General features: G+C 37.7%; 1 protein-coding gene across 1 annotated transcript in view; it reads left to right on the top strand.

Moving 5' to 3' along the window:
- The first annotated feature begins 4544 nt into the window (after window positions 1-4544).
- mus304 (mutagen-sensitive 304) overlaps window positions 4545-9533 on the top strand; it is a 59159-nt gene continuing 54170 nt past the window's right edge. Inside the window, exon 1 of the mRNA XM_083132078.1 lies at window positions 4545-4694. The gene's annotated coding sequence lies outside the window, so the exon portion shown is untranslated. The remainder of the gene's footprint in view (window positions 4695-9533) is intronic.

Here is a 9533-nt window from a genome sequence, read left to right as displayed (position 1 = left end):
GTATTTACACTAAATATCAGCGATTATGAAAGTCCTCTTTGTCCTTCTTCGACATCATAGGCGAGAAGGAGAGGAGAGGGATGGGTATGGTCAAGGCGTCCGCTGTCCTTCTAAAAATGTCAACCTAAAATTCTATATTTCACAGATATAATATTATTTCGGTTACAGGAATTTGTGATAATTGTTGATAATACAGATTGACATTGACATACGTTGTCGCAGGAATGCAATAATTTCGGATTGAAGCAATGTTTTTGAGGTGGTAGAACTGTTTTTGAGTGAAAACAATACTTACAAGCATAATTTCCCGATTGTTATCTTAGCACGCTCTGAAGTGTCAGGTGTCGCAGGTTCGAATCCTCAGCAAGAAAAAGTTATTTCAATGTTAGTTGTTATTATTTTACTTACATAATTATAAAAATTAATAATTACATACACAAAGAAATAATAATGTTATTTCAATAATTCACCACGCATCGTCATCGTCACGATTAGACTATAAAGCGAAAGCCTTAAAGGTAGCAAAGGACGTAAAATATACGAAATAGTAGTGGTGTCAGAAATGAGATTTCAGTGGATTTAGCGAAACATGGGAGTGGGAGTAGTTAGGAAACAGATGAAGACTACATCTATTCTACATACGTCTTATTTGAAACGAAAATGTTTCGCGATTTGGACAAATCTGGTTTCAAAAGAACCAAGATGGCAACATTAGTAGAACTGGACTTCTTGCAGGTTCCGAAGGAAATATTGGGGAAGGGCCGATGCTGAGAGGGGAGGGGGCAAGGAGGGTGCTTCACGTGTCACAAAAGTAAACAACGGTTTGTGGGAGGGACTGTGCAGTGGGAGTTTTGTGAGTGATGTCTTTCGTCTTTATGTTGTTTTCGGGCATTGTCAATTAATTTATGAAGCTTGCTCCGAGTTCCGAGGTGGCGGGTTCATCCTATCTGGACAGTGTGTGTAATCGTGCGATAGAAGATATTTTGAAGCAATCTTTCGGTTCGTTATTTTGCAGAAAAAATCGAAATTGTGGCGAAAGGGAGGCCAAAGCCTATTTTGAACGATTTAAAAACCAAGTCGTCTGCTGGATATGACCGACATTTCAATGTTTCATGGTATAACGACTATCCGTGGTTATGTTGATGTGTGCAGTTGTCGAAACTCTTTTGTTGGCCATGTACTCTATTTTCGGGTGAAAAAAAAAAGGTGTCGAATTCAGATGTGGATAACATGGACCATGACCATGACGCACCCAAAAATTCAAATTGAAATGAAAAACTTCTCTTTATGACAGCATCATAGAAGTTTTTTGATTTGATTTGATTGATTTTGCTTCGCTTGTGCCACTTTTGGCTAATTTGCGAAGATGGGGATGAGTGATGATATGATTAAATTGATGAATAGACATCACAAACGCCCATGCCCAAGCTAGGTTTCGAACCCGGGATCCCAGCATCATATAACTATTTTCAAACTCGGATTGATCTGCTCCATAAGTAGCCTTCGATGTTTCTGTAAGTATCAAATTACGTATTATTGTGTCAACAACCAATGTTTGCGATTTCACTTTAGTCCTTATGTCAACATTTTTTTTCTGATTAATAACTTTACCAAAATCTAGTATTGAATTGCATACGTACCAGATTAATATTATATGAACTACTTGGAAGACATTGGGGGGGGGGGGCATGAGGTGGGGAGGCGCCCAAGTCTCCCTTAAATGTCCTACTGATAACCGGTAACACTTTTAAAAATCCACGCCACGCCACTGATGTAGCCTTCAAAACAAGTGAGAGTATTTCTTTCACAGAAATGAATAATTTTTAAAAGGTTGGTTGGTTGGTTGATTTGGTGTTTTAAGTCCACTTTATGCACAGTAAGGCTAATCGGGACTGGACCTACAGTTTAAAGTGGGATCCGAACCACTTGTGCCTCCGCCGGGTATCGAACCCGGGACCCCTTGATTAATTTTTAAAAGGGAAAGCTATCAGAAATAAATTATATATATTCGTACACATATATTAGGTAATTTTATTTGCTTCTACCCCCTCTCTATATTAATTATGATCATAATAATAAAAGATGTTTGAATGTAAAATATATAAACAGAAAACGCAATGATTCCAACTTATAGAACCTCGGGCATCGCAGGGAATATGAAGTCTGTGTCAAGCAGTAAGGAACCACAATAGAAGATTGGCGCAGGGAATTGAATGCGTGTTGTAGCGATTCGAGAATTTAATATTTGTTTAGCTGTTAGTGGTTTAGTATTCGTGCTAGTGCTGTCATAGTGCTGTGTTTAAAGTTAAAGGCAATGGATATAATATAATATTTTCGTGTGAAAATATTTGGAACGGGATCTTTTCCGGAGAAATTGCAAATAGTTAATGTAGGTAGGCCAGTAGAATCTCTTGTACAGTGGGATCCATGAGTATTATCGTGCAAATTGTCCATCACCATGTTTGTGCACTTTATTTGACCCAATAAGAGCTTCAAGAATTAAAAGAAAACTCAAAACAAGCTGTTGACAACTTCTGCACCAACATAAATAAAAATCCATCGCTTAAAAACACACAGGATGTAAGAAAAAAATTAATGAAAATAGTCATGGACAATTTGCACGATAATACTCATGGATCCCACTGTACCACAGGCAGTGATGTGCCGTAGACTCAGTGATGTGCGTCTACGTGTAAACAACGATAGTCTACATTCCAGATGTAGACTATTTTATACACGTAGTTTACGTAATCTGTGTAAACAACATGGCGAAAGTTGACAACTTAGCAAAGGGCGCCGTGGAATTAGAATAAAATTATACTGCGTATCAGTTGCTGATGTTTGAAAAGAACTTTTCATACTCTTTCTTCCAAATTCGAACAATTTCTCACCTAGGAAGAGACCTAATATAGGCAATATTCTAGTGTTTTATGGGGAAAATACCACTCTTGCCTCACGACTGCCATCTGTTGTTGTTTTTTGCATACTATTTATCTACTTCCATAGTTGATGATAGAAGAGAAGAGAAATTTTGTTGTAAATAGGTTTCTTTTCATTTCGTTAGGAACCAATATACTTGAAAATGTCACTTTCCTTTCATGAAACCCTTGAAAATTAATTTTAATGCACTTTTGATTGTCTACATAGTCTATGTAAACTACAACCCAATGTAATCTACGCGTAGATTACGTGTAGACAACGCATGTAGACGTAAACTTATAGTCTACGGCACATCACTGCGTAGACTATAAGTTTACGTCTACATGCGTTGTCTACACGTAATCTACGCGTAGATTACATAGGGTTGTAGTTTACATAGACTACGTATACAATCCAAAGTGCACTAAAATTAATTTTCAAGGCTTTCTAGAAAGGAAAGTGACAATGTCAACTATATTGGTTCCTAACGAAATGAAAATAACTCTATTTAAAGCAAAATTTCTCTTCTCTTCTATTACCAACTTTGGAAGAAGATAAATAGTATGCAAAAAACAACAACAGATGGCAGTCGTGAGGCAAGAGTGATTTGTTCCCCATAAAACACTAGAATATTTCCTATATTACGTTTCTTTTTAGGTGAGAAATTGTTCGAATTTGGAAGAAATAGTATAAAAAGTTCACCTTACACATATGCAACTGATACGCAGTATAATATTTTTTTAATTCCACTGCGCCCTTTACTAAGTTATCAACTTTCGCCATGTTGTTGACATAGATTACGTAATCTACGTGTATAAAATAGTCTACGTGTAGAATGTAGACTATCGTTGGTTACGCGTAGACGCACATCACTGACCACAGGTCTTGAACTCAAACTTCCGTGTATAAAAACAAAAATCAGGAATGCACGAGTAACTGGGTACTGGGGTAACTTGAATTTTACACTTCAATTAATATTGAGGGTTTTTATTTCACTACCGAATTCCTTTCATATTCTTTGTTACAGGTTTTTTCTTATAGAGTTATTATATTATCTTGTTTTATTGTTTGAAATTCTAAACGTAGATGAACTGCAAGTGCAATCACAACAATTATTCGACAGTGGTCGCAACAATAAGGTAACATTTTTCACACATACATTCGTACATCCTGTATGAAGGTTGAGGTAAATTTGCAGGGAGACTTCAGGAGTGGGTGGATGAATCAAGTGTCTGAGATTACCCACTAGTTAAAACCAGCATACGCCACTGTGTCACACTTACTTTTGCGATCACGGACCCCCTTTTTTTGAAAATTCAACACGTGAGCGCCAAATTTTAACTTCAGATTTGTGATTAGGAGCCCTAAATTAGTGAGCATGCGAAATATGAACGAAATTAGAGAAGGATTGTTTTGTATACGTTATGATCGTTAGGACTTCTTCATTGATATAAAATTAGATATAATTCATCAAATTGAGTTAGTCTTATCCATGCGCTTGATAACTGTGAAGATAACCTCTAATTGATTTCTTTATTGGTAAATGATTTCACTGCATGTTCTATTTTTAAGAGATGTGTGTTTTTGACAGTCGTGCTGTATAAAAACAATGAGAACACTAACAATAATCTGCGGGAGAATAAGAAGCAAGCAAGGAAGAACAGAAAACGAATAAATAATAATATGGAGTTTTTTTCTCAATTAGACATTATATCAACATTGTACTCAAGCTGAGAGTATTCGTCTATCTTTCGGATAAACATATTCTTGTTCAGGTAAATGTATTAGTTAGTTGTGGTTGTTAAAAGTCTGTCAGGAAGTAGCTGTTCGAATTCAATATCAAATCTGTCGTGGTGTCTAGTAATATTGTTTGTTTTTACGTCCACTGTATGCTCACATACGCTAATCAGTTTAAAGTGGAATCCAAAGCACTGTGCAAGGTGTCTCCACCGGGCTTGAATCCAGGACCTCTTGATTACAAGGCGAAAGCACTGATTATCATTACGCCATCGGTGCTGCGTGTCCCATATTTGGTTAATTCGCGAAGTTGATGAGCAGTTACGTTATCTTCTCTCTGAACGTTAATATTTCCAATTTCGCCGTGCCGACCTCCGTACTGGAATGGTTAACGTCTGTGAAGTTCCCCACATTTTCTTCAGCCACAAATACAAGCCACGCCCACAATACCACAAGCCACATCCACAAGAGCAGGGTTGCAAGCCGCGAATATCACGAATTTCAGTGTATGGTATAACGCACGTTTTCACGCAAAATAAGCTAAGTAAACTATGATTATACACATACGTAATGCTTAAATACATCATTCTATTAAAAATATGGTATATGAAATAAAGAAATTACTGTCACACCCCAAAAATAATACATATACATGCCCTAGAAGAAAGACGTGTTTCTCGCATAATGATACCGGCCGCGATCCAGCCACGAATTTTAACACGAGCCACAAATGATAATTCTAAAGCAGAGACCTAATAGAAATTGGATATTATGAATTTAAAATAAAGAAAAAACATTAACGAACAGTATGAAATAAAAAAATTACTGTCACACCCCACAAATAATAAAGATACATGCCCTAGAAGATAGACGTGTTTCTCGCATAATGATACCAGCCGCGATCCAGCCACGAATTTCAACCCGAGCCACAAATGACAATTCCAAAGGAGAGATCTAATAGAAATTGGATTTTATGAATTCAAAATAAAGAAAAAACATCAGCGAACAATATGAAATAAAAAAATTACTGTCACACCCCGCAAATAAAACATATACATGCCCTAGAAGATAGCCGTGTTTCTCGCATAATGGTACCGGCCGCGATCCAGCCACGAATTTTAACACTAGCCACAAATGATAATTCTGAAGCAGAGACCTAATAGAAATGGGATATTATGAATTTAAAATAAAGAAAAAACATTAACGAACAGTATGAAATAAAAAAATTACTGTCACACCCCACAAATAATAAAGATACATGCCCTAGAAGATAGACGTGTTTCTCGCATAATGATACCAGCCGCGATCCAGCCACGAATTTCAATCCGAGCCACAAATGACAATTCCAAAGGAGAGATCTAATAGAAATTGGATTTTATGAATTCAAAATAAAGAAAAAACATCAGCGAACAATATGAAATAAAAAAATTACTGTCACACCCCGCAAATAATACATATACATGCCCTAGAAGATAGCCGTGTTTCTCGCATAATGGTACCGGCCGCGATCCAGCCACGAATTTTAACACGAGCCACAAATGATAATTCTAAAGCAGAGACCTAATAGAAATGGGATATTATGAATTTAAAATAAAGAAAAAACATTAACGAACAATATGAAATAAAAAAATTACTGTCACACCCCGCAAATAATACATATACATGCCCTAGAAGATAGCCGTGTTTCTCGCATAATGGTACCGGCCGCGATCCAGCCACGAATTTTAACACGAGCCACAAATGATAATTCTAAAGCAGAGACCTAATAGAAATGGGATATTAGGAATTTAAAATAAAGAAAAAACATTAACGAACAGTATGAAATAAAAAAAATACTGTCACACCCCACAAATAATAAAGATACATGCCCTAGAAGATAGACGTGTTTCTCGCATAATGATATCGGCCGCGATCCAGCCACGAATTTTAACAAGAGCCACAAATGGCAATTATAGGAAAGAGACCTAATAGAAATTGGATTTTATGACTTCAAAATAAAGAAAAAACATTAACGTACCATACATAATAAGAAAAATTACATTCACATGCCCTTGAGGAAATACTTTATTTACGTTTTATCGTACCGCCCGCGATCTAACGTTTGCTACCTTTTACTTCGCTTTTCGATTGTGCCATGTCTGACTAATTTGCGAATATGTGGATGAGTGAAGACATGATGAACTTGATGAATGCACACTCACATACATCCATGTTCAGCCGCGATTCGAACCCCGGCTTCGGGGCGCGATATGCTAACCACTCCGCCATGGGGGGCGGCTACGTGCCACGACTGACAATACTAGCAAAGCGACTTAATATAAATTGGATTTAATGACTTTAATATGAAGAAAAAACATACATGAATTATGCAAAATTGGATTCAAATAAGTTGTTAATGTGTTCCCTTTCAGTGTTTTAGCAGCCACCTTTGATATAGGGCGGAGGATGAGCAACTTCCGTGCTCTCTTATCTGGAGGCCACCTGCAGGTGGAATTCCCTAAGGCTGGTTTCTTGCCATGCAGGTGTTTGTCTCCAATACCAGAAAGTGTTTATAGACTGGAGTTTCTTGATGTAACAGCCAACAAATATCAAAGATACATGCCCTCAAAGAAATAAATGTTTCTCGCTTTATATTACCGGCCACGATCCAGCCACAAATGTGAACACGGGCCAGGAATGAAAATATTAGCAAACCGTCTTAACATAAACTGGATTTCATTTTATTTCTTATTTTGATTTGATTTATGTGACTTCGCTTCTTGTGCCACTTTTGGCTAATTTGCGAAGATGGGGATGAATGATGAAATTGATGAATAGACATCACAAACGTCCAAGCCCAAGCCAGGATTTGAACCCGGGACTCAGGGCGTCGCAGCGCGATGTGCTAACCACTCCACGACGGGTGCCGGCTAACTTGGATTTTATGACTTTAAAATAAAGAAAACACATTAAAGAACTATACAAAATAAAAAAATAATAAAATTACTGTCACACCCCACCAATAATAAAGATACATGCCCTAGAAGATAGACGTGTTTCTCGCATAATTATACCAGCCGCGATCCAGCCACGAATTTCAACCCGAGCCACAAATGACAATTCCAAAGGAGAGATCTTATATAAATTGGATTTTATGAATTCAAAATAAAGAAAAAACATTACCGAACAATATGAAATAAAAAAAATACTGTCACACCCCACAAATAATAAAGATACATGCCCTAGAAGATAGACGTGTTTCTCGCATAATGATATCGGCCGCGATCCAGCCACGAATTTTAACAAGAGCCACAAATGGCAATTATAGGAAAGAGACCTAATAGAAATTGGATTTTATGACTTCAAAATAAAGAAAAAACATTAACGTACCATACATAATAAGAAAAATTACATTCACATGCCCTTGAGGAAATACTTTATTTACGTTTTATCGTACCGCCCGCGATCTAACGTTTGCTACCTTTTACTTCGCTTTTCGATTGTGCCATGTCTGACTAATTTGCGAATATGTGGATGAGTGAAGACATGATGAACTTGATGAATGCACACTCACATACATCCATGTTCAGCCGCGATTCGAACCCCGGCTTCGGGGCGCGATATGCTAACCACTCCGCCATGGGGGGCGGCTACGTGCCACGACTGACAATACTAGCAAAGCGACTTAATATAAATTGGATTTAATGACTTTAATATGAAGAAAAAACATACATGAATTATGCAAAATTGGATTCAAATAAGTTGTTAATGTGTTCCCTTTCAGTGTTTTAGCAGCCACCTTTGATATAGGGCGGAGGATGAGCAACTTCCGTGCTCTCTTATCTGGAGGCCACCTGCAGGTGGATTGACCTTGTGGAATTCCCTAAGGCTGGTTTCTTGCCATGCAGGTGTTTGTCTCCAATACCAGAAGATAGACGTGTTTCTCGCATCAAGATACCGGCCGCGATCCAGCCACGAATTTTAACATGAGCCAGAAATGACAATATTATCAAACGGTCCTAACATAATGTGGATTTTATGACTTGAAAATAAAGAAAATACATTAACGAACAATATTAAATAAAAAAATTACTGTCACACCCCACAAATAATAAAGATACATGCCCTAGAAGAAAGACGTGTTTCTTGCATTATGATACCGGCCGCGATTCAGCCACGAATTTTTACACGAACCACAAACTAATAAGATGAACTAAAATTGCTTTCGTCTATAATAAAACAATTACACCAAAGGAGATTTTAAACTGATAAAGGGTCGAAATCATTAAGATTGTCGGTAACTTGGCGGGGGGTAAGGGGGCACTTGCCCTCTCCCAGCAAAAATTCTCGTTATTTAAGTCACGAGTTTAGTCACATGAAAATCGAGTTCCTCCATGCCATGTTCGTATATATCCGAAGAACTAAGTACATAAACAAGATTTTGTTGTACCTGAAAAGAAACAATTATTCACATTGTTAAAATAGTTTGTTGTCAGTTCACTCCACGGCCGATAAAGGTCCGGATCACCGGGATTCGAATCCCGAACCTCCAAATTACAAGGAAGTCACGTTACCAGCTACGGCAAGAAGGAGATTGATGTGGACGAATTGAGTGTCACTCTCACGTAAATATTTCGGCTTCGAAATGTTTACACACCAGTCCGGCAACAATCAAGGAGTCCCGAATTCGTACCCCGCTGAGGTCTACGTCTCAAAAAACATCCACAGAGTCATGTCCTGGCAGCCCAACACAAGAAGATTTTGTTCAAGGCTAACAAAGAAAGGTAAGAACCGGGTCTAGTTACTAAAAAAACGCCAGTCATTCCCTTTCTCAGGTAGCGGTTCCTTAAAAGGAACCTTGTCATCTCGTTTTCTCTCCTGGGTGGACGGCAAACCTA

The sequence above is a fragment of the Lepisma saccharinum genome, chromosome 12 (assembly GCF_977018435.1).
Source record: "Lepisma saccharinum chromosome 12, izLepSacc3.1, whole genome shotgun sequence".
Classification (NCBI taxonomy): domain Eukaryota; kingdom Metazoa; phylum Arthropoda; class Insecta; order Zygentoma; family Lepismatidae; genus Lepisma; species Lepisma saccharinum.
This window is presented reverse-complemented; position numbering and strand designations above follow the sequence as displayed.